The sequence below is a fragment of the Sus scrofa genome, chromosome X (genome assembly GCF_054392235.1).
Source record: "Sus scrofa isolate SSC_HxYL_T2T_F1_AM1 chromosome X, Sscrofa_HxYL_maternal_Yorkshire_Landrace_v2.0, whole genome shotgun sequence".
NCBI classification, from domain to species: Eukaryota; Metazoa; Chordata; class Mammalia; order Artiodactyla; family Suidae; genus Sus; species Sus scrofa.
Window position 1 is genome coordinate 132,157,508 of NC_139401.1, and position 25,499 is coordinate 132,183,006.

At 52.1% G+C, this 25,499-nt stretch overlaps 2 long non-coding RNA genes across 2 annotated transcripts; one reads left to right on the plus strand and one right to left on the minus strand.

The window, feature by feature from the left end:
* Positions 1–831: 831 nt before the first annotated feature.
* Positions 832–9,545, minus strand: LOC146394820 (uncharacterized). The gene is made up of 3 exons (XR_014834859.1): positions 5,795–9,545; positions 2,932–5,258; positions 832–1,721 (listed from the first exon to the last, which is right to left on the minus strand). It is a non-coding gene; the product is annotated as an uncharacterized LOC146394820 (long non-coding RNA).
* Positions 2,028–6,272, plus strand: LOC146394821 (uncharacterized). The gene is made up of 2 exons (XR_014834858.1): positions 2,028–2,901; positions 5,769–6,272. It is a non-coding gene; the product is annotated as an uncharacterized LOC146394821 (long non-coding RNA).
* Positions 9,546–25,499: the final 15,954 nt, after the last annotated feature.

Below are 25,499 nucleotides of genomic sequence, written 5' to 3' on the forward strand. Positions count from 1 at the left end.
TTTTAAAAAGCCATAGCCAGAGTGTGTGCCAGGCACTGTTCGAAACACAGTATACGTATTATTTCATTGAGCCCTGACGGCAACCCTAAGGAAGAGAGTAGGTTCCCGACTCCAGCGGCCTGGCTCCTGCTTACCTGCCCTGACCCACTGCACAGCCTGCCTCTCACAGTGCAGTGAGGGTTCAAGAGATGGCGGGACGCTTTGTAAAATGTTAAGGCACAACCCAAAGTCAAAGGACGCTGCCTGGATTGTCAAGGATTCTGGGACTCGGCCTCCCCATCGCCAGAGCGCAGAGGTCGGCCCCGTGCCCCCTTAGGTCGCTGGCCTCTCGGACAAGCTCTCATCTTTGTGTGTCTCGTGGAATATGCAAAAATAAAATAAAATAAAATAAAATAAATGTGTTCTTTATCCTACTTCTTAAATGACCATAGTTGTTGCCACGGTAAAGTGATACTGATGTTAGAAGTTGGAACGCTGTTTGTATTTTTGGCTGCATGATTTGATCATGAGACAAAAATCAAAAAATAGCTTGGCACCAACCAGAACATTCTAGATGTGTGTGAGGCCCATTCCCCAGCGACCTATCAAAAGTCTTGGCTCTCTCAGCCTATGGAGGCATGTGTTGCTACCAGAGAATCAGAGCTGATGCCATCTCGGCATCGTGCCAAGCCTCTTGAGGCTGTCCGCTGCTGCGGGCTGGCTCCTGGGGGCCCCTGCTGGCCTGGAACGCCTGCCCCCACACCGGAGTGTGCAGGGGAAGGTCGGTCTTAGCTTCTCCATGCGGGTGCCTGGGAGGAGGGCCCGTTTATTAAAAAGCGGCCTTCGGAGGAAGGGAATGAGGTTAAAGGCCTTTCGGGTTCATCCTCAGGATTTTCTAGAGCCTCACCAAGCACTGCCAGGCTCCTGGGCCCCAGCCTTGCCCAGCCCTTAGGCTGAGGCCTCTTCAGCTCCACATACAGGCTGCTCCCCGCACTGGCCCCCCTGTGTCACCTGCCCACGCGTTGTCACATGGGGGCCTGGGACAGAGCAGCCACCTGCCACTCAGGAAACCGGTTCCCAGCGGGCAGAGGTTTGGGGCGCTAAGCAACAGCGGAGGCTTCTGGTGGGAGATGGGGCAGGCGGGGAGGCCGAGACCTGGCCTGGGACCCGATCCTTCAACTTGCTCCTTGCTCCCTGCTTCCCTGACCACCGACACCGGGTTCCTGCCACCGCGGGTCCAGCCGAGTCTCTCTCCAGGGCCAGGGCGTGGCTGGCTGGGATCCCACCTCTGCCCAGACTGCTCTTCTCTCTCAGGCACCGTCTGCAAGGGTGCGGGTGACTGTGTCCCATGCCATCCACTGGAGCGGTCCGGTTCCCTTGCCCCTCTTGCTTCGCCCTTTAGCAAAGAAGTAAAAAGCTTCACTCGTTAGAGCGCCTTTGGGGGGCTGGCTTCTGACAACCGTGTTACAAGATGGGGTGGAGGGAACTGCTCACAACTCTGAAAACTGGGTTAAAGCATCATCAGCGCTCGAGAGGCTGCATAAACAGCAAGCTCCTCCTGGAGAGCATGGGCAACTATATTCAGTATCCTGTGATCAGGCACATCACCGGATCACTTGGCTGCACAGCAGAAATCAACACAGCGCTGTAAATCAACTAGACGTCAATGATTTTTTTTTTAATGGGGTAAATGATTTCTCTGTTTATTTACTCATTTATTTTCTTTCTTTTTAGGGCCACACCTGCAGCATAGGGAGGTTCCCAGGCTAGGGGTCGAATCAGAGCTACAGCTGCCGGCCTACACCACAGCCACAGCGACGCAGAATCCTTAACCCACGGAGTGAGGCCAGGGCTCGAACCCGAATCCTCACAAACACCATGTGGGGTGCTTAACCCACTGAGCCACAAGAGGAACTCCAATGCAATGTTTTTTAAAGAGAAAAAAATATACTCAAGAGGCTATTAAAGGGACTCTGCCCACCTCCAGGAACAGAGGACCATAGCTGGTTTGGGGTTTGTGGTTTTGTTTTTTTTTTTTTTTTTTCCAGAAATGTTTCTTAAATGCTGTTGCCTGTCAGGATGAATTTGAATCGCTTGCTGGTATTGAGGAATCTGAGAGGTAATACAGATGAGACTTGACCATTGAAGCCTGACAGTCGAGAGCTGGTCTTTCTGATAAATGACAGGCAGTGGAAACTGCGGGCATCTGCAGGGACTTGGCAGAGGCCAGGGTACAGGAGAGAGGCCATGTTTCCGCGGAAAGCTGGTGAGTCACGACACACGTGGTTCAGCCAGGTGGACCCCTCCGGCTGCTGGGGCGAACAGCTGGCGGCTCGGGGGCTGCTGGGAGGTCTCCCGAGCAGGGGGATGCTGAGCTGTCCAGCAGCTTCCGTTTTCTGGGGCCTCCCATTCTTCCAATGTGGGAGGAGGCAGGAGCAGGGCAGCAGGGGCGTGGGAGAAGGCCTGGGAGGAGCCGGCTGAGTAAATGGGCAAAACGGGCCACTCGGAGCTACATCCTCAATAGTCTCGGATGCTGCAAAAAAAGAAAGACCCTGTTTCAGTTCCAGTTTGAGATCAAGCCTATCAGACCTGGCTCTGAATGAACCTTAGCCTTTTCCCTTGGCCTCGTTCCCTCGTGGCCCTGTACCAGGGCGCAGGCACACCCCAGCCCCATCTCAGAGTCCTCTCAAAAGTGACACCTGTCTCGCTGGGGGTGAAGGGTCCACGCTGTCTCTCTGTATTATTTCTTACAACAGCATGTGAACCGGCTAGAACCTTCCAATACAAAGCTTCATTTAAAAAAGAGACGGAGTTCCCATTGTGGCTCAGCAGTAACGAACCTGACTAGAATCCATGAGGATACGAGTTCAATCCCTGGCCTCGCTCAGTGGGTTAAGGATCTGGCATTGCTATAGCTGTGGTGTAGGCCAGCAGCTACAGCTCTGATTCGACCCCTAGCCTGGGAACATCCATATGCCGCAGGCATGGCCCTAAAAAAGCAAAAAAATAAAAAATTAAATTAAATTTAAAAATTACAAAAGAGAGAGATGAAAGGAAGTTGTTTCCTGGCTAGAGATACCTCAGGCCAATCCCTTTCCTCTCTTGGCCTCAGTTTGCTGCTCTGTGAAATGGGACCCTTGGAGTAGCTGGTCTCCAACAGCTCTTCCAGGTCTATGGTACCTGGATGGCAGCCAGTGAAGACCCAGGAGGGCCCTGGGCAACAGCTCCTCTCGGGGGCGGCCACCTGCTCTCATCAGGGGCTGCGTCTCCATATGGCAGCAGGGAAGGAGGGGCCAGGAAAGTCAGCAGCACCGCCCAGAGTCACCTGTTGCTGAGAAAGCTGAGTCTGGAAGTCAGGCAGAACAGCATTATCTGGCAGCAGGGCTGTCCCTTGGCCACCACAAGCCTGCCACCCTGAGGGCTGGGGCTTCACCCAGGGGCAAGCTGCCTGGTCCCTCTGTGTGTCTGCTGGCAGTCCCGGGGCCGCAGGCTGGCTTTCCCGTCTCTCCCGCCAAGATTGTTTAGTCTGGTCACCTCGCAGGGGATGGTGGCGGGGATTAACTTATCCGGGAGAAGCTCAAGCCAGCTAGGTCTATTGCAAGACCTTGGGGGTCTTGGGGGTAGAAGACAGAGCAGCGTCACGTCCTGTATCACAACCAAGCTTCTTCTCCAGCAGAGGCCCCGCCGTGTGGCCGTTGGTTTTGCAGGGAGCCGGGGCTGTTGGCGAGGCTCTCAGAGATGGACCTTGCCTCTGCCTCATCTCAGCGGCAGCCCAGGGGCCAGGAGAGGAGTCTGAGAAGATGCTTCCACATGAGGGGCTGCTCCGAAGGCCCCCAAGGAGCCCATCTTCCCTCTGCCCTGAGAGCAGACGGATGGGGAGCTTCACGGGTACCTGGAGGGCCGTGACTTGGTGCCTAGGGACCAGAGGCCACCCTTTCGCCCCCAGAGGCCCCAGGACTGGGGCGGATGGCAGGGGAGGTACTCCCTCCTTGCCAGCGGGGCCTGCAGCCTCTGGGACCCCGGCAGGTGGGTCCGTGCAGGCTGGCCTTTTGCCAAGGACCCTTTCCTCCCCAGAGTCCAAATAGCCAATGACAGTGTCGCTCCCCCAACCTACCCCCACCCCCAGAGCAGCAGACGTCCCAGAGCCCAGCATGATGTCATCCACCCATCCATTGCGGGGGCTGTTTTAGTAATCAACACTGAAAATCCCCTACGTTAGTCATGCCACGGGAGAAATCTGAATCCCTGCCTATTAATGTGACGAATGAAAGGTGGCCCCAGAGAGAACCCTCCTCTGGGCTTCTGTGCTGTCCGTGCATTTCCACACCATTTCCAGCCCCCCAGCCCTGCTCTGCCCGGAGCTGGGGGCCGGAGGCTTGGCCTCTGTCCTGGAGGAGCCCACCAGCTCTGGGGAGGCAGGCCTTGAAATAATTGTAGTCTGGCGTGCTGCGTGCTGGGGCGGGACGGTCCCCGAGCAGGGCCGGTTCACTCGGCCCGAGGAGGGCGACGCTGGAGGGCGCCTGCCCCGTGTGACTGTGTTTGGGGAGGCTGGGGAGGGTCCAGTGTGTCTGGGAGGGTGGAGAACAGCAAGGGGAGTGGGCCTGGACTCGAGGCTTGGGGCGGTGACAGGGCAGGGCCAGCTCAGGTGGGGCCTTGTCAGCCGCACTGGGGACCTGGGCCCCAGCCCTCGTCTGGGTGCTCCCCGCTCAGCCCGTGTCATCTCTAGGGTGGCATGAACGCCATTCTGAATGCGTGGGATGGGGAGGCCTGCCTCGGGCCTGTGCTTTCTAAACACTGGACACTCCGGATATCCGGGGCCGTGCGGACAAGGCCCAAGCTGCCGGGCGTGCAGTTCTAGATCGGGGGCCCCAAGTATAGACTGAGGCAGTCTGTTCCTAGGTTAAGGGCCCTGAAGCCACAAAGGGGCTTTTAAAGCAAGGCATCTTGGTTAAAGGACGAATATCCCCGCAGGTCCCGGGACCTGCGCGATAAACCACTTAGGTCAAGAAAGAAAAGGCCAACAAGAGCCTGTTTCAAAGAAAACTGCAGGATCATCTCTGGCAGCCTGCGAGGGACAAGTGGCTGGGAGCAAGGGCTACGATGCCCCACGGGGTGATGGCTGTCCTGACCCCAGGTGGCCCCGCTGGCCAGCGGACCAAACCCCTCCCAGCAGGGCACCCCTAGAAGGAGATCCACCGTGTACACGCGTCTCTCCTTGCGTGGGCTGTGCCCGCCACCAGCTATTCGAGGATCTCAATCAAAACTCTTTCCTTCCCTCCCTGCTTCTTTGCTATTAGTTTGTCTTTTTAGCGCCGCACCTGCGGCATATGGAGGGTCCCAGGCTAGGGGTCGAATCGGAGGTACAGCTGCCAGCCTACACCACAGCCACAGCCACGCAGGATCTGCATCTGTGAGCTATGCCACAGTTTCGCGGCAACACTGGCCACCCGCGTCCTCATGGGTACTAGCTGGGTTCCTAACCCACTGAGCCACATCGGGAACTCCCTTATTTGGTATTTTTGGTGGGTTTGCCCATGAAGAAATTTCATCTTTGGGGCTTTCTCTGTAATGTTTCTGACAGTGGCAAGTCATCCAACAGCAAAGAACTTAACCACGGCCCTGACAATATCCCTAAGGGTTGTAATTTTAAAGTTTTAAGAATAATTTTAAGGAATTCCTGTCATGGCTCAGTGGTTAGCAAACCTGACTAGTATCCATGAGGATGCAGGTTCGATCCCTGGCCTCGCTCAGTGGGTTAAGGATCTGGCGTTGCTGTGGCTGTGGTGTAGGCCGGCGGCTGTAGCTCCGATTTGACCCCCTAGCCTGGGAACCTCCATATGCCGCGGGCGCGGCCCTGAAAAGACAAAAAAAGACAAAAAATAATAATGATTTTAATTCAAATAAGTAGTTACATTCAAATTGGACATGATTTTAGAGAAGTTGCAGAAGGAGTCCGGAGACTACCCAGTGGTATAGTCCCTACGCCCTCTGCCCCGCTGCCCTAGTCTTGGCATCTTATGTAGCCTTAGTACAGTTATCAAAGGCATATGATCAAAGTTGGTACAATACTATTAACTACACCAGATACCTGAAACTCGTGATTTTATTTTGCCATTTTACAGATGAGGAAACTGAGCCTCAGAGGAGTGAAGTGACTTCACGCGAGGCCCCATTCCCAGGAGGTGGACAGGTTGGGATCTGAGCTCAGGGTTGCCTGCCCACCCTGTCCCTATAGCCCAGTGCTTCAACCAGTGACGGCTGGTGGCCGTGGGTTGGCTCGGTTTAAACACCATTAGCCACTGTGTCTGTTTCCTGTTGCTGCTGTAGCTCCTCGCCAGCGTACATTTAAACCTTAGAGCTTCAGAGGTCAGACGTCCGCCCAGAGCTGCCCTGCGCAAAGGTCAAGGTGGGGGTGGGCTTGTGCTCCTGCTAAAAGCCCGAGGCGAGTGTAGTTTCCAGGCCATTTCCAGCTTCTAGAAGCCACTGCCTTCATGGGCTGTGGCCCCCTCCTCCACCTTCAGGGCCAGCAAGGCACCTGCTGCCTTCTGCTTCCTCCATCACGTCTCCTCCTCGGACACGTCCGCCTGCCCCTTTCATCGTCTCAGGACGCTTGTGATGTTACACTCGGCCCGGCCAACATCCGGGATCACGCTCCATCTTTTCCCATCCTTTACTCAATCACGTCTGCCCATTCCCTTCACTATATAGGCTGGGGACATTGGGCTGGGGGTGGGGAGCATTATGCAGCCCCCTGAGCCATACCTGAAGTCCAAGTCAAGGAGGAGGAAGTCAGAGAAGGAAGGCGTCTCTTGCCTGGTTCAGGCCGGCCACCGAGGCGTACTGGAAGCCGGCGGCTGTAGCTCCGATTTGACCCCCTAGCCTGGGAACCTCCATATGCCGCGGGCGCGGCCCTGAAAAGACAGTGCATCTTGGCCAGAGAGGATGAAAGAAGAAATTTTTCTTGTGGCCCCTAATGATATAAATTCCTTGTGAAGAGAGCACTGAGGCCAGGACGCACTGTAACTGCAACGAAAGTGACAAAGCAAGCGACAAAGTGACGTTCCACCTGGCAGAGAGTATCCCCAGGGGACGAGAACAATGGGAGCCCCAGCTGGAGAGGTGGGACACGGGGGTCAGTAGGGCAGCAAGGGCGGCTGCCCCGTGGTTTAGCAGAGCCGCCCACGGGGCCATGGATTTGCCTTTCTTGTCATCGGTGGGGCACAGGCTGCAGACCAGTCTGACAACTGCAAGGCTGTGGTGTCCTGCAAGGCCGCGCCGGGCTTGGGGAGCCCTTTGGAGGCTGTTCTGGTTCTTAGCACAGAAGGGAGAGAAGGGAGGCCTGGGCCACCTCGCCTGGGGGCCTGCCACCCCCTCTGACTGGATCCGGTAGAGCCACCGTGCCCGCAGGGAGCCCCAGGCCAGACCTCCATGGAAAGCCAGCCTCTGCACCCCAGGGAGGGCGGCCCGCAGCCCCTCGCCTTTGGCCTCCCAGCCCTGGCGTGCCTGGCACACGGGGGTGTAGTCTTTGCTTGAACCCTCCTCTGTGGTGAGAAATTCTGTCCTCCCTGAGCTGTGGGATTAGAAACTGGATCCCTGGCCGCAGTGTCCCTTGGCCAGAGAGGGGCCCCTAAAATCTCTCAGACGAAATTGATGGTCCTCTCCCTTCTCGCGAGAGGCCTTGGGCTGCTCCAAGCCGGTTTCTGCGGGGTGCCTGCCCCACTGCCCCACCCCGCCAAAGGCACACACATTTTCCAAGCCGAAGCAGTGGGGCAAACGGGGAGAGAAGGCCTGCAGGGGCCCAGGGCAGGCTGGGGGCCTCGGCGGCCAGCGCTTGCAGGCACATAGGCACCGCCCTGACCCGCATCTAGCCCAACGATGAGCTGCTTTTGCCTGCTTCCTCTCTCCCCGTGTCGCTGTCCTCGTCCACGTGTGCATATGTGGTTAGAATCCACTGACGGCAGGAAAGTGACACTAAACGAAAAAGCAATTGCTAACCCCAGTTCAAGGGCATCTTGTCCAAGACTGTGAGACAAGAGAGGTATCGGAGCCCCAACACAGCCGGTGCATTCCTATTCCTGCCGGGCTGGTGGGCCTGAGGGGGGCAGCCTGGCCCCCGGGCCTGCTGGGTACAGTCTGCCTGATTTCCCCCCAACCGGATGTTAGCTGGGGCCTTGGGGCGTGGCACCCCCCGGCCTTCACTTTGCCAGGATTTTGCTTTGCCCAAGTGTGAGCCGGAGCCCTGGATGGTCTTTGAAAGGACCAAGTGGCCTGGAGAGAGTCCCACCAGCTGGGGGCGCTCACCCGGGCCTGCCTGCGCTTAGAGCAAGCAGCGGGCTCTAGGCAGGGGCCGTGCTTCCCTGTTGCTGTTGGAGAAGGAGCGCTCAGTTGGGGCCCTGTTTCTGGAAAGGCTCAGAAAATGCGTGTTGAACTGACCTGATTCTCTCAGGCTCAGCAGGTGTATTTTGTCAAATGGGGATGGAGGGGCTGGTGGGGTTTGATGGCTTTCAGATCTTTGATGGTCTGTGACTCCAGCCACGTTTCTGAAGGGGCAACCCTTACCCGGGAGTAGCTTTTGACTGGTCGCGTGAGGAGCAGCCCAGCCGCCAGGCCCGAGACCCCAAGGCCCAGGCCGCGAAGTCATTGTTGACATCGGAGCCGGGCCTCCTGTCCCCTGCCCCACTTCCTCCCTCCCATCCTCTTCACCACCAGGCAGCTCACGCTATATTAGGACGATCGCCTCAATTTAGAAGGAGCGTGAGATCTCTGCATCTAAATGTCTGAGCAGTCTATTTTTGTGTCAGTGAAGATTTCTGTGGAAAGTCACAGGGGAGCTCTGCGGACCTCAGAACCCCCAAAGGAGGGATGGGCCGGTGACTGGCAAGATCCAGCGAGCTGTGCAGGATTCGGCATTCCGCTTCGAAGGGGCTGTGTGCGTGTGTCCCCGTCCCCAGCCAGGGCCCAAGCGCACAGCTCCTGTAGGATGCAGACCCCGAAGCTGTGCGCGCGTGCCCAGTTGCGTGGACGTTAGGCTTCCCTGGGGGAGTGAGACCGGCTTGGAGGACGGTCCGGTCCTCTTCAGCCCGCGAGGAAGGGCCCCCGGTTCGCGCGGATGCTCGCTCGGCAAGGGGCTCCGGACCTCGAGGCCTCGCTTTCCCCAGCCTCAAAGAAGGGAGGCCCAGAGATGTCCCAGGCCCTCCTAGGGGCGGGTTCGTTCGTTCTCTGTCCCCTTGCCCGAGGCTGCACACAGCCCAGAGAAGTGACCAAATGGGGCCCCGCTGAAGTCTGTTTCCAGAAACACCTGGCCAGGCCCCGGGCCTTCTCTAGGGGAGAGGCCTCACCTGTGGCCTGGGGGCTAAAGGCGAAGCAGGGGCCTGGGCCCAAGGCATGGCTGGCAGCCCTGCTCTCCGTCGCCCAGGGCAGGTCTTCCAGACAGAGGGCCTCGCAGCCTGGCTGTGCCCCCCTCCCCAGGAAGGCGGCCCCCCACCCTCCCGCGGGGCCTGTTGTGCACCCTGCCCAGAGGTCACTGCTGCGGGCAGAGTGAATCAACAGAAAAAAAAAAAAAAAAAGGCTGGCTTTGCTACCAGAAGGTTCAGCTAGACATTTAATGCTGATGACTCACTTTCTCAAATTCGGAGTCTTTTTATTCCTTTCCATGTGAAAGCTTCACTCCTTTTAACGGCCTGATGACCTCCAGGCTCCGGGAGAAGGGAGCAGCCCCTGGGGACCCAGCGTGGGGGGCACACCCAGGGCCCCGCAGGCAGCGCGCAGTCAGCGGACCTGCATCTCCCTTTAAACTCCCCAGGATCAAGAGTGGCAAAGGCCCAGGGACACAAACCTCCCCACTGGGAAGGCTTGCCCGCGAGCCCAGCTGCCATCCCCCAGGAAACCCCCGGGGCCTGGCGCGGCATTTCTGGAAAGGGAGTTGTATGTGACCTCATTCGGCCGCTGTTCCTGGAGGGCCTTTCGCCCTCTCTGAACGCCGGCGCACTCATCTGTGGCCTCTCGCAATAATCTCCAAGCTGCTGTCACCGCACTCCGCATCCACGTGTGTCTCCCGTGCGCTGGGCCCGGGGACCTCTGCCCGCTAAGGAGGCTGGCCTGGTACCCACGGCAGGCAGACCCTGCCCCGCGTGGCTTCGGTCAGTCCTGCGAGCGCAGGGAGGGATGGCAGGGAGCCATCTCCATCCTGCAGGTGAGAAACGGAGGCAGAGCCAGGGTTCCAGGCCAGATCTGTGGGGGTCCCCACATAGGAAGTGTGTCCCCTCGCCTCACCGCCAGCCTAGGGGGGGCTGTCCCCCAAAACCTGGGTGGCCTCCTCCCCCTCCTTGTGCCGAGGTCTCGGTCTTCACAGAGAGCATCCTCTGGGCCCCCACACTTGGCGCAGGGTCGGGGCCGAGCGGCATCTGAACAGCGAGAACTCGCAGCTCTGCCGAAGCCTCCGGGGCTGGCAGCAGGGGCTCGGGGAACAGGGTGGGCCAGGAGTGTGGCGGTGAAGGGACGGGAGGACGAGAGTCGGGGTCTCACAGGTGTGGAGGAGGGAGCCAGCCGTGAGGGATGGGGAGGGCGAAGACAGGGCACAGATGAGACACTTGGAGGAAGCAGAATCCGCGGAGCTCGGAAAGAACTGGCTACGGAAGCCAAGTAAGTGGGCGGTATCTGAGGTGACTCATGGGTTTCTGACTCAGGTCTGGGGTGGCTGGTGGTGGCATTTTGTAAGAAAGGGAACCCGGAAGGAGCAGTATTGGGAGGTGAGGGTGGAGATAATGAGGTCAGTTTCAGAAAGTCTGTCGAGTTCCACCTGCCAGGAGGACACCCAGATGGAGGGCCCGTTAGGCAGTTGGGTACCAGGACCCGGGCTCCAGGCCAAGGGGAGGTCCAGGCGGGAGACGTCGAGGCCACTGGCTTGGAGACTTGTGCTGTCCCACATGGTCGCTACTAGCCACACGGGACTATTTAAACGTAAACTAATTTTAATTGTTAAGAACTGAGTACCAGTGTTTCCGCCTGGGGAATAGATAGCGGTGAGGGCTGCACAACACCGCGAATGTAATTGTCATTGCAACGTATACAAACAATGGCTAAAATGGCCAATTTTATATCATCTGTATTTTATGGTAACTTTAACAAAGAAAAAAGATTCATTGTGATTTAAAATTCAGGTCCTCCCTCCCAGTAGCTCAATAAACATACGTGACTCCTGGCTCCTGTGTTGGACAAGGCGATATGGATCCGTTCCACCTGCACAGAAAGTTCTATGGGACAGCAATGCTGTGGGGAGTAACTGGGGGTGGGTGCTGGGATTGCCGGGGAGCATGAGGGAGAGGAGGAAGGTGGGGCAGCCCTGTGAGGAGCTGGGCCTTTGAGGCCAGGACGGCAGAGAAGGAAACTGCGACGGGGACCTGGGGGACAGGTGCCGACAGAGAGCTCTACGAAGTGCTGAGGGAGCCCCAGAGACAGCAGCCGAGCGCGTTGCAGAAAACAGGCACCACTCGGCGTTTCCTCAAACAGTCCAGGCTTTACTACCCCCTTTCTCCGTGAAATACGCCTGCTGGGAACACTCCCTGCCATCCCCTCCCCGTCCACATGCTGCCCGGGGCCTCAGGTCCCACACAGCTCTGGATCCAGAAGGGCCCCTTCAGAGAGAAGCCGGGCCAGGCGCTGGTGGTTTCTCAGATTCATCAGGAAGCTTCTTTACAGATTAAGCCCCATGGAAGGATTTGCACAGGGACTCAGTCTGCTCCTGGGTCTATGGTGTGGGACTCTGTCCAAGTCTGTGGATGTCAGGCTTCTGGAACCCAGCAGAAAGGACCTGCATGGTGGCCATGGGGACAGGCAGGAGGCTCAGAGAGCGAAAAGGAGGTGATGACATGGTGCCCCGGGGCAGAGTCCTGCAGGCAGTGGTGGAGAAGCCCGAGCTCCCTGGGAGGGTGCGGGTCCAGCCCCGGGAAGCTGCGCGCATGCGCAGTGCCCTTCCAGAGGCCGAGGGGCCGGGGCTGGAGGGTGGCCCAGCTGCCCTCTGTGCACGTGCCTCCGCGCCTGCCTGCAGCTCAGCTCTGGTGAGGCGCTGCCAGAGGCTTGTTGGGCAGCGCTGATTGAGGTGGTGGTTCTCAGCAGCGCCCTGCTGGGCACGGAAGCAGGCTGGCCCAGCACGCGGTCCTCTGCTCCCTGGAGATACAGCCTGCGCTCCCCGGTTGAGGCCTTGAGCAGCCGGCCTCCAGCTCCTTGCGGAGCCGGGCTCCGGGTAGACCTGGGCTGAGCCTCCAGCTGGCACCCCGGTTCAGGTGGAATCAGCCAGCAACCCCTTGCAGCACCTCCTCTGCTCTGCCAACCCATGCTGCGCAGAGAGCTGAGTCACAGGGCACAGCCAGTGACCCTCTGCAGGAGCTCTGTCTGCTTCCCTCACTTGAGCTGCAGTTCCTCGAGAACCTGCCCCCGATGTGGACGCAGGACCAGTCTCCACAAAGACCGCTGGTGGAGTTCCCTTTGTGGCTCAGCGGAAGCAAACCTGACTCGTATCCAAGAGGACACAGTTTCCATCCCTGGCCTCGCTCAGTCAGTTAAGGATCCGGCGTTGCCATGAGCTGTGGTGTAGGTCGAAGACATAGTGTGCAGATCTGGTGTGGCTGTGGCTGTGGTGTAGACCCGCAGCTGTAGCTCTGATTTGACCCCTAGCCTGGGAACTTCCATATGCTGCGGGTTTGGCCCTAAAAAGACCAAAAAAAAAAAAAAAAAAAAAAAGATCACCAGTGGAATTCTGCACAACCAGTTTTCCCAGCTGAGTTTATGCCAGTGCTGGCTGTAGAGACAGACCACACTGGCAGGTAGACCCCAGGGTTGGTGGATGAACACTGATGCAGCTTGAAACCACCCATACTCTGCATAGACAGGCTGCAGATCCCCCAGCAGCCCTTCTGCAGACACAGCTTCTGTCCACTTGCAGAGCAGCTGTCCGCACAGCCAACATCTTCCAGTGGACTCTTGTCCTCTAGGGACTTGAGTTGTAGGCACAGTCTATGCCTGAGGATAGCGCCCCCTCCTTCGTGGCCGAGGCTCACCTTGCACATGCATCTCCGCTGAGCCTCTTGGCACGCACATGTGCATGCCTGTGTCTCCTGAGGCTTCGCCCAGTGATGACGAAGCCAGTGCCACCTGCAGAGCTGCACACATGGTGACACGGCCACTGCCCCTGCCCGCTGCCTCGTCCCCAGATGGACCAGCCTTCAGTTCTCTGTCCGGAAGAGCCACAGTCCCTGGTGTTGGCCCTGCCTGTGTCTCCGGGGTGAGCACCATTGTTCATTTGTTGTTTCTTCTGGCCAGTCCCTGCTCTGTGCTGATAAAGTCACATATTCCTGCTGGGCTGGGCTCTGTGTAGACACATCTTGCATCTCTTGTCCTTTGGGGGTACAGCCCTCTCTTTCTTGGGGAGTCACCTCCCGTGTGGACACCATCTTCATCTCCGTAGCGGGCCCAGCCCCGTGCAGACACAGCCTGTGTCTCCTGGCAGAGCCTCCTATAAGGTAGACGCAGCCCTCATCTCCGCCAGAGGTTCGGTCTGCGTAGCCGAGGTCTTGTGGACTGCGGCTGCCTGTGGATCCGGGCCGGTCCTTACAGCTCAGGGACCCCACCAGGCAGCTCTCTTTGCTGCAACATCTGCTCAGGCAGCTGTGAGCTCAGCTCAGCACTGGGACCCCAGTCCCTGGTGGGGGCCTCTGCCCCCTTGGGGCCCAGGCTGGCAGCTGCACAGCCTGCCTGTTTCTCTGCTCGACGTGATGAGGCCGGAGCCCCGGGGATCGGTGGAGCCTGGCAGGTTTGCCGAGTGTGCGGGGAGTTGGGGTGGGGGGTGCGGAGGCGGGGGGGCTGGAGGCAGACGAGCCGTGGAGGAGGAGCGGGCCGGCCGGCCAGGGGGCTGGGGGGCCGCTCGTCTCGGGGGCTGTGCGTCCACGGGGAGAGAGGAGGGGGCCGGCCTCGGCCGCTCCCTGGTGGGCTCCAGCCCGGGTCAGAAGGAAGCCACTCGGGTCGCCCAGGCCACCTGCTTCCAGCACGGAGACGAGGCCTCCCCTGAGCAGGAGCCCGCAGACGGAGGGCGCCCAGCCGGGCGGGCCCTCAGGGCAGGCGGAGCCCGGGCCTGCTCAGCCGGTGCCCTGAGCCCTGCTGCCTCTTGCCCCTCAGCCTCTCTGAGCCTCGCTCTCCTCATCTGTCAGCGACGGCTTCCACCAGGGCCATCGCTTTCCGGGCCCGTGGAGGCCCTGCCGTTCGCCCTCTTGCTCTGCGGATGGGCGGCTGAGCCCCGGGGTCCACAGCGGCTGGCGGTTCCAGGGCAGGGGCCCAAAGGCCGTGGCTCTCCGGCCGGGCCCTCTTCTCCCCCCGGTCCTTTCCTCGAGCGGGCAGGGTGCTGTGCTGGAAGATGGAGCCCGTCTCCAGGAGAGACGCTGATGAAGGCCTAACCTCTGTGGACGTACAGTCCTTCTACTGCTGAATGGGCGCCGTCACACCAAGAATCTGTCAGAACCTTCTGGCAGACCGAGTAGGAGGTGAGCTCGGAGCAGTTTGTCACAGTGACCATCCCCACTGCATGCTCAGGATCCGAGAACTTTCCCTACTGGCTCCCTGGTACCCAGCCAGGCAGCTGGAGGAAGAGGCGGGGCCCAGACGCTGGCCCCAGGTCAAAGCTGAGGAACTGAAGCAGGAGCAGGAAAGGATGGAACGGGTGCAGGCTGGCGGGCACCTTCTGTGCTGAGGCAGGATTCCCAGGTAAGGAAAAGCAAACAGCAGTTTCTCACCTCCCTGTCCCAGACCCCGTGAGGGGCAGTAGCAGCCCCAGAGACCAGATGCCGCCCGCATAGCCCTCAGCCCCTTTGGAGAGTGGGTCCTAGGACAGAGCCCCACCTGGATTCAGCAGGCCCTGCAGCGGTAGCATCGCTTTTTTTTTTTTTTTTTTTTTTTTGCCTTTTTAGGGCCACACCCACCGCATAGGGAGGTTCCCAGGCTAGGGGTTGAATCAGAGCTATAGCTGCCAGCCTACACCACAGCCACAGCAATGCGGGATCTGAGCCGTGTCTGCGACGTACACCACGGTTCACGGCAACGCCGGATCTTTAACCCACTGAGCGAGGCCAGGGATCGAACCCGCGTCCTCATGGGTACTAGTCGGGTTCATTAACCACTGAGCCATGACAGAAACTCCAGCATTGCAATGTTGGTAAAGCACCAAACTCATCCATGAACAGGTGCCAACAAGGATGCATTGCTCCCCTCTTTTCTCTCTCAGTGAGATATTTGGTATATCTGTCTTTGTCTGAAAACATTGTCAGAAGCACTTCACAGAGGTTTTCCTGTCAGCAGGTCGCCCAAGAACAAAGGTAAACATTATGTACCTCTTTTTAAAAAAAACGACCAACTAAATTCCTAATTTATCCTGCCCCTCCACCTTTCCCCTTTGGTAACCATCCACCTTTCCCCTTTGGTAACCATAAGTTTGTGTTCTGTGTCTGTGAGTCTGTTCTTGTTTTGTAAATAAGTTCGTTTTATCATGTTTTCGATTCCATGTATAAGTGATCTCATATGGCATTTGTCTTTCTCTGTCTGACTTCACTGAATATGACAATCCATCCATTTTGCTGTAGATGGCATTATTTCATTCCTTTTTCTGGCTGAGTAATATTCCATTGTATGTATGTACCACGTCTTTATCCATTCATCTGTTGATAGACATTTAGGTTGCTTCCAGGTCTTGGCTATTGCAAACAGTGCTACAATGAACATTGGGGTGCATGTATTTTTTTTTAAAGGATGGTTTTCCTCGGATAGATGCCCAGGAGTGGGATTGCTGGATCATATGGTAGCTCTCTCTTTAGTTTTTTAAGGAAGCTCCATGCCATTCTCCAGAGTGGCTGCACCAATTTACATTCCCATCAAGAGAGTAAGAGACTCCCCTTTTCTCCACACCCTCTCCAGCACTTACTGTTTGTAGACTTTTTGATGATGGCCTTTCTGACCAGTGTGAGGTGATACCTCGCCGTAGTTTTGATTTGCATTTCTCTAATAATTAGCAATGTTGGACATCTCTTCATGTCCATCCTTAAACGTTTGATGGAATTTGCCAGTGAAGCCATGTGGTTCTGGAGTTGTCTGTATGGGAAAGTTTTTAACTAAAAATTCAGTTTCTTTAATAGCTATAGAGTTAGTCAGGTTATCTATTGCTCCAGGAGTCAGCTTTGGTAGTTTGCATCTTTTAATAAGCGGATCCATTTCATCTGAGTCATCAAATGTATTATCATCAGGTGGTTTATGATATTATCTTATCCTTTTAATATCTATAAAATCTGTAGTGCTGTCACCTCTCAATTTCCAGTATTAGTAATTTGTGTCTTATCGCTTTTTCCCTAATCAGCATGGCTACAGGTTTATTAGTCTTATTTGTCTTTTTTTTTGGTTGCAATGACTTTTTTCTACTATTTCATTTTTTATTCCATTGATTTTTGCTCTAGTCTTTATCATTTTTCATTTATTCCACTGCCTTTGGGTTTAGGGACCCAAGTGCAGCATATGAAAGTTCCCAGGCTAGGGGTCGAATTGGAGCTGCAGCTGCCAACTTGCCCTGTAGCCATGGCAATGCAGGATCTGAGCTGTGTCTGTGACCTACACCACAGCTCATGGCAATGCTGGATCCTTAACCCACTGAGCAAGGCCAGGGATCGAACCCATATCCTCATGGATACTAGTGGGGTTCATTACCACTGAGCCACAACAGGACTTGCTTACTCCTTTTTTCATTTCTTAAGGTAGAAGCTGAGGTCATTGATTCGAGGTGTTTCTTCTTTTCTAGTACAGGCGTTTAATCCTATGAAATTTCCCCTAAGTGCTACTTTAGCAGCATATCCACCAAATTTTTAATGTGTTGTCTTTTCATTTTCATTCAATTCAAAATACTCATTTCCCTTATTTCCTGCTTCATGTGCAGATTATTTAGAACTGTGTTATTTAATTTCCAAGTAATTGGGGATTTTCCAGACATCTTTCTGCTATGGATTCTTAATTTAACTCCATTGTGGTCAGAAAACATACTTGGTATGGCTTGAGTCCTTTTAATTCTATTGAAACTTGTTTAAAGCCCCTCAAATCGCCTATCTCAGTAAATGTTCTATGTAGATTTTAAAAGGGTGTATATTCTTTTCTTTTCTTTTTTGTCTTTTTGCCATTTCTTGGGCCACTCCCACAGCATATGGAGGTTCCCAGGCTAGGGGTCGAATCGGAACTGCAGCCACCGGCCTACACCAGAGCCACAGCCACGTGGGATCCAAGCCGCGTCTGTGACCTACACCACAGCTCACGGCAACACCGGATCCTTAACCCACTGAGCAAGGGCAGGGACCAAACCCATAACCTCATGGTTCCTAGTCGGATTCGTTAACCACTGCGCCACAACGGGAACTCCAAGAGTGTATATTCTTAAAAATAAAATGAAATAAAATAAAGAGAGAGAGAGAGAGTGAGAGAGAGTTCTCTTGTGGCATAGCGAGTTAAGGATCCGGCATTGTCACTGCAGCTGCTTGGGTTGTGGCTGTGGCACGGGTTCCATCCCTGGGCCAGGAACTTCTGCATGCCATGGGCACAGCCAAAAAAGAGAAAGAATATGTATTCTGCTATGATTGGGTGGAATATTCTATAAGTGTCAAATAGATCAATTTTGTTTATAGTATTGTCCAAATCTATATCTTTAATGATTTTCTCTATACTTGTATTATCAATTATTGAGAAAAAGATATTGGAATTTCCAATTTTAATCAGGTATTTGTCTATTAGTCCTTTTGTTCTGTCAGGTTTTGCCTCATGTAATGTGAAGCTCTCTGATGTTTATAAACTCATACAGTCTTGGTGAATCAACCCCTTTATCTTCATTTCTGGTAACATTCTTTATTCTAAAACCACTTTGAGGAGTTCCCTTCGTGGCTCAGCGGTTAACGAACCCAACTAGCATCCATGAGGACATGGGTTTGGTCTCTGGCCTCGCTCAGTGGGTTAAGGATCTGGTGTGGCCATGAGCTGTGGTGTAGGTCGCAGACTCCGCTTGGACCCCGAGTTGCTGTGGCTGTGGTGTAGGCCAGCAGCTATGACTCCAATTGGACCCCTAGCCTGGGAGCTTCCATATACCGTGGGTAGGGCCCTAAAAAGAAAAAATAATAATAAAATAAAATAAAACCACTTTGATATTAATATAGCCGCACCAGATTTCTTTGGATTAGTGTCGGCGTCATGTTTTTCATCCTTTTACTTTTAATCTGTTTGTGTCATTATGTTTGAAATGCATTTCTTGTAGAGAGTATACAGTCAGGTTTTATTTTTTTAATCCTATCTGATGATATCTGCCTTTTTATCATGGTGTTTAGACTACCTATATTTAATATAATTACTGATATTACTAGAATTAAGTCTACTATCTCGCTATTTGCATTTTGTTGGTCCCATATGCTGTGTGTGTACTCTTTCCTCTTTTTTAAAATCTTTGGAATTAATTGATTATTTCCTAGATTCCATTTTATCTCCTTTGTTGCTTTTTTTAGGTATCACTCTTTGTCTTGCAATTTCAGTGGTTAATTTAGGACTTCTAGTGTATGTCATTAATTTATCACAATCTGCCTTTAAGTAATGTTATTACTTAATAAAATTAGATAGTATTTTACCCCTTTGTATGTGAGAATGTCATTACAGTGTACTTCCATTTTCCCCTCCAGTCTTTTGTACTATTATATGATTTACTTATGTTGGAAACCCTACACTCAATAGTTATTATTTTTGCTTATATAGACAATTGTCTTTTAAAGAAATTGAATAATAAGAAAAATCTGATGTATTTACCCACGTAGTTACCATCGCCAGGGCTCTCCTTTCCTTTGAATAGATCCATATTTCCATCTGGTATCATTTTCTTCTGTCTGAATGACTTCCATTAAAATCTCTTGTAGCGCCAGTCTGCTGCTAATGAAGCTCTGGTATATCTGAAAAATTTGGTATATCTGAAAAATTCTTTATTACACCTTTATTTTTGAAAGATAATTTTACTATTAGGTCAAGTTTTTTGTTTTTTGATATAGTGCTTTGAAGATGTTAACCCCCCATCTTCTTGTTTGTATTGTTTCTGACAAGAAGTCTGCTTTAATCTTTACCCTTTTTCTTTGTACATAACACAGCTTTTTCCTCTGTTTGCTTTTAAGATTTTTATAATTACCACTACTTTTGAGCAATTTGAGTACAACGTGCTTTGGTGTAGTTCCTTCATGTTTCTTGTGCTTGGAGTTCACTGAAATTCTTGAATTTATGGGTTTATACTATTCATCAAATATGGAAGATTTTATCCGTTATTTCTTCAAATGTATTTCCTGCCCCTTACTGTTCTCCAGGACTCCAATTACACATATATTAAGCCTTTGAAGTTGTCTCACAGCTCAGTAGTGCTTTTTTCTTTATTTTTATTTTTTAATGTTTAATTTTTTGCTTTTTTAGGGCCATACCCACAGCATATGGAAGTTTCCAGGCTAGGGGTCAAATCAGAGATGCAGCTGCTGGCCTACACCACAGCTCACAGCAATGCCAGATCCTTAACCCATTGAGCGAAGCCAGGGATTAAACCCACATCTTCATGGATATCAGAAGGGTTCTTAACCTGCTGAGCCACAATGGGAACTCCTCTTTGTTTTGTTTTTTATATACTCTTTTCTTTCTGTGTTTCATTTGGATGGTTTCTATTGCCGTGTCTTCAAATTCATTAATCTGTTATCCTACAATGTCTAATCTTCTATTATTCCCTCTAGGGTATATATATATATATTTGGTCTCCTACATCTCTAGAAGCAATTAATTTGGGTCTTTTTGTATCTCACATGTCTCTACTTAACTTTTGAATATCATGGAATGTAGTTGTAATGACTGCTTTAATGTTCTGATCTACCTATTCCAACATGTTTCAATACTGGATTGGTTTCAATTGATTTATTTATTTCCTCATCATGGGTCATAGTTTCCTGCTCTTTTGTATGCTTGGGAATTTTCTGTTGGATGCCAAACATTGTGCATTTTACCTTATTAGGTGTCAGATATTTTCGTATTCCTGTAAATATTCCTGAACTTTGTTATGCGACACAGCTAAGCTCCTTGCAAATAGCATGAACTGTTCGGATTTGCTTTTTATGATTTGTTAGGCAGGGCTGGAGCAGCCATCAGCCTAGGGCTAGTTATCCCCCACTGCTGAGATAAGAACCACTTGTATGTGCTACCCAGTGCCCTGCGAATCTGAGATTTTTTTTCAGACTGGCAGCTGGGAGCAGGAATAATCCCCAAAGCTGTGAAAGTACCAGGCACCATTTCGTCTAATTGTTTTGGATATTTCTTTTCCAGGCCTCAGGTAGTTCCCTCACACGCATGCGCTGATCAATACGCTGTTGAAGTCGCTTTCAATCCAGCAGGTTTCCGGAGCAGTTTCCCTGTTCAGCTCTCCAGTAATCTGGCCTCTGTGAAATCAGGCTTCCTCGGGCCTCCCCGGTTCCCCCCCCCCCCCCGCCCCCTGTGGCCTCAGCTCGGGGAAAACACGGAGCCACATGCCTGGGTTTTCCCTCCCTGTTCTACAGCCTGAAATCTCTCTCTAGGCAACAAGTAGGGGCACAGTAGCCCTCACCTCATTTGTGGTCCATCTCAGTCTTTCATTCCCTGATGGCCAGCATCTTGCAAAATACTGAGTTTTTACAAAATATTTTGTCGGTTGGTTTTTTCAGGGAGCAGAGTAAATTCATTCCCTGTGACTCCATCTTGGCCAAAAGCAGAAGACTACAACCCTTTTTAAAAATCCTAGGCCTTATGTTTAAATAGACTTGAAGTTTACACCTTCATCTATTTTTAAAATACTCTTTATATCCTTGATAAAATATCTTTTAAGTACTCCAAAGGAGCCCAGATAAATGGGGGAACATTCAGGAAGGGGAAGGGAAGGGCCCTAATTTTAAGTGAGTGTTTGTCATCAGGACAAAACATCAGATCTGTGTACGTTCTCGCTGGTCCCCAGGTTGCGAACCGCCGTGGTGATTTGCTTCGGTGGGAAGATCATTTGTGTCCCTGGCACGTGGCCTGCTGACTCCCTCACTTCAAAATGAATACACAAACAAACAGTCTGCCCACCTGCTGCCCCTGCAATGCCAACTCCATATACACATACGGTTGCCAAATAAAATACAGAATGCCAGCTAAATTTGAATTTTAGATTAAAAAATAGTGCTTTGGTATAACTGTTTGTAAGTGTGTGCGTGTGTGTGTGTGTGTGTGTGTGTGTGTGTGTGTGCATATAAATTTTTCATTATTTATCTGTAAATTCCAATTTAACCTGAATCCTTTTAAAATTTTGTTTTGGCCACGCCTGAGGGGTACAGAAGTTCTCCAGCCAGGGATCAAACCTGCGCCACAGCAGTGACTATGCTGAAATCTTTTGTTTTGTTTTGTTTTGTTTTTTTAGGGCCACACCCACAGCATATGGAGGTTCCCAGGCTAGGTATCGAGTCAGAGCTGCAGCTGCCAGCCTACGCCACAGCCACAGCGACGCCAGATCCGAGCCACATCTGCCAGCTACACCACAGCTGCCGGCAATGCCAGATCCTTAACCCACTGAGCGAGGCCAGCGATCAAACCCCCTTCCTCGTGGAACCTAGTCGGGTTCTTAACTCACTGAGCTACAACCGAAACTCTGACACCACTGAATTGTTGACCACTAAGCCGCCAGGGAACTCCTGAGTCTAAGAAGAGAGAACGGAGACACAGACACAGGGAGAAGGCCACGTGGAGATGGAGGCAGAGAAGGGGACAGCAAGGAGTGCCAGAAAATACCAGAACCGAGGAGGAGGAAAGTACAGGTCCTCCTCTAGAGCCTTCGAAGAGAGCCTGGCCCAGCAAACACCTTGATTTCACACTTCTGGCCTCCAGGAATGTGAGAGAAGAAATTTGTTTTGTTTGAAACCACTGCATTACGTGACGGCAGGCACAGGAAACGACTGTGGCCTGCATTTTTAAAAAATCAGTGCACGGTCCAAACAGCATTAGTGAAGACCCCCAGGAGCTAAACCAGTATGAACCACTAGTCAAGATGACTTTTACGTTTACGCTCTGAGACACTCCCACCACAACATGGTTAGCAAACCCAACTAGCATCCATGAGGACACGGGTTCAATCCCTGGCCTCGCTCAGTGGATTAAAGATCCGACATTGCTGTGAGCTGTGGTGTAGGTCACAGACACGGCTTGGATCCTGCGTTGCTGTGCCTGTGGTGTAGGCTGGCAGCTGTAGCTCTGAGTGGACCCCTAGCCTGGGAACCTCCATGTGCCACAGGTGTGGTCCCATAAAAAGCAAAGTGAAAAAAAAAAAAAAGAGAGAGAGAGAGAATTTAAAAGACAGAGCAACCCTAAAAAAAAAAAAAAAAAATCTCGGTGGACCAAAAATGGAACATAAAGACACCTATTAGGCAGGGATAAAAGCCAGAGGCCCACTGAGGTCCGGATCAAGAGGCAGACTGAGACAACCAGGTGTTCTGCTCTTAGGCGGTACTGATGAGGGACTGGATTTTACTACTCGAAATCAGATCTTAGCAGTGCTTCCCCGTTTGTGAAAGGGTTTCTAGACATTACAAACCCCCCCCCCACCGGGGTTATGGTTTTTACATCAAGCCGCAAACCTAGGGATATAAGATGAAACAAACAGGACCTGGATGGAGCTGCCTGTAAACCTAGCGGCATTCCCCCCATCACAGAAAGATGGAGGTTTGAGCCACCAACGTACCACCTGATTCTTGACTGAAGGCCCTAGGGTGCTAGGCGGAGACATTAGCAAGACTAGGAAACAGGAAGGGATATGGGCAGAGAAAAGATGAAAAGGCTCCACAACATGAGATGAGCCAAAATTTCAAAACATCGTGAACATTAACACTAGCAGTGCCCGCTAAAATATCAACACTTAGGAGCCAAGTTTACTCCTGATAAAATGAAAACAATACTGCAACCTGAAAATGACTTAATAAAAGATATGTTTTGGATCCTCAAGGAAATGAAGAAATAACATCTATTTTTTTTTAAAAAAATACCTAGGAAATCCTGCACCAAACCAGGCATAAATGAAGCAAGAACAGGTAGACGTGAAAAAGAACCATTTAGATATTATGCAAATTTATGCTTATATTTGCTCCTCCCCACATTATCAGATCTCTAGGATGCTAGACCTAGCTCACCTATCCAACAACCCTATATGCCGCTTTCTTACTACCATTTATCTTCTGGCCTAGAGCCACTCCTGATCTGTAGACTCCTTAACTTGTGGCTAGAGCTGTATTAAGAAGCAGGTAAGCAAGCAGCTAATCTGTAAGCATTGGCCAGATATCACTGGATATGTTGAATATGGATGCCAGTTTATTCCCAACCAGACACCTGGGGTCTTATCCTTTGGCCTGCCCTTCCTTCTCTGTGCATTCCCCCTCAAGCTCCCTGTCCCGTACACATTCTTCAAAATCCCATTCTCTACCGCAAGAGCTTCCTCCTACTTCCAGCATCCATGTACATTCCCTGCCCACTAATAAGAGTTCTACAGTTCCCATGGTACAGGGACTCTAATTCATGAGGCCCCTTTTGTGTACTCATTCACACTCTTTCCAAACACCAGTAGTTGTCAACGGGTGGTCCCTGGACCAACAGCTTCACCATCACCTAGAAACTTATTAGAAATGCACATTCCTTTTTTGGCCATACCCATAGCATGTGGGAGTTCCCAGGCCAGGGGTCCATGGTCACAGCAGTGACCCAAGCTGCTACAGGGACAACACAGAATCCTTAACCTGCTATACCACGAGAGAACTCCTAGAAATGCAAATTCTCCGCCCTCGGCCTAGACTTACTGATTCAGAATCTCTAGGGGTGCCACCCAGCAGTTAGTAAGTTTTAACAAGCCCTTGGACGATTCTGATGCATGCTCACATTTGAAAACTGCCCTCGTAGACATGTGTGGAGTAAGTGCTTACAGCATGCCAGTGTGGTGTTAGGTGCTGGGCATGCTCTCTTGGGGTTCTTGCTCTTTTTCTGAAAGCCTTCCTGGAACCATGGAGGACATTCAGGGGCTCCCAGAACAGTGAAGAAATGATCAGTAAGGCATGGACGAAGCAAAGGAAAAGAAAGAGCAACTTTTATGTGGCTGTCGGGGCTGAAGCGAAGAATGCAAGAGAGGGAAGAGAAGGACCATTACTGATACTCGTCCAGAGCTGGATAACAGATGTAGCGATCAATAGACAGGGTCACACAGGGGCTGGGAATCTTCTCAGATAAATCCATCAGCCCCTGAAGCCTGGAGGTAGAGAGTAATGGAAGAGACGGAGAGGGTGTGATATATTTGCTGATGCCAAGTGAAGTCGACTTGCGTCAGGACTCAATCCATGCTAAGTAATTCCTCTTGACAAATGCTAGTTCAACCGTTGGCCAGTGTGGAGGGTGTCCTCTGAGCTCCTGCTCTGGGGGCGCAGAAATGAATCAGCCATGGTCCTTTCTCACCGATAGCTCGTGGTTACGCAGGGGCAGACCCAGAACCAGCGACTGTGGTACAATCCAGACACACACTGCCAGAGAGGGTCGTGGATTCTTCTGCTTTCGTGAGTGAATAACAATGAAGGCCAAGGCCAGCTCCTTTTGAGCGCTCAGTATCTGCCACACATTTAAGGATTGCAAGGACTCTAAGAGGCCGTGTCCCACTCCAGTCATTTCAGTTGCCAAAACAAGCCAGCTAGGACGTGGCGGGCCTCGGGGGTTGGGGGGGGGGGGCTCCTATTCTTGGGCCTGTGCCTTCTGCCTCCATATCTGTTCCCAAATAGCCAACCACTTTTATTACAAAGCTCTACGTTAATGGTTCATCTTCTACATTTCTTTTTTTTAAAAAAATAGCTTTATTGTTTGTGCAAAAAAAAAAAAAAAAAAAGATACATGCCCATTTAAAAACAGCAAACAATACTGAAAGGGCAAAGAAAATAAAAAAGCATACCCAAATCTCATCTTCTCAGGATAACTATTCTTAGCATTTGGTGTAGACACTCCAGGCTGCTGCGCAGGCCTCATGCGCGCATCATCCTAGAAAGCGCTCTCTCTCCACCCTACATCGTGGGTGTCTTCCTATGTCAATCCTTGTAGACTCCTCAAAATGGACTTGCTGGGTCAAAGGCCCGGCCCATTACACGTGCTGGTACTGCCAAACAGCCCTCAAAAACGGATTGATTTACGGTACCAAAAGTGCAAGAAGTTCACCAGTTTGGTCAATCTTTTAAATCTTCGACAGTCTGGTAGGTGACAAAAAGATCTTTGATCATTGCTCTGATTATTGGTGATAGTATCTTTCCACATACTTATTGGCTGTGCTTATTCTTTCCACATATTATCTGTATTTATTCTCTTGGGAAATGGTCTCTTCTGGGCCTTTGCTTGTTTTTCTGTCGGAATATTTGCTCTTTTCCTTATGGATT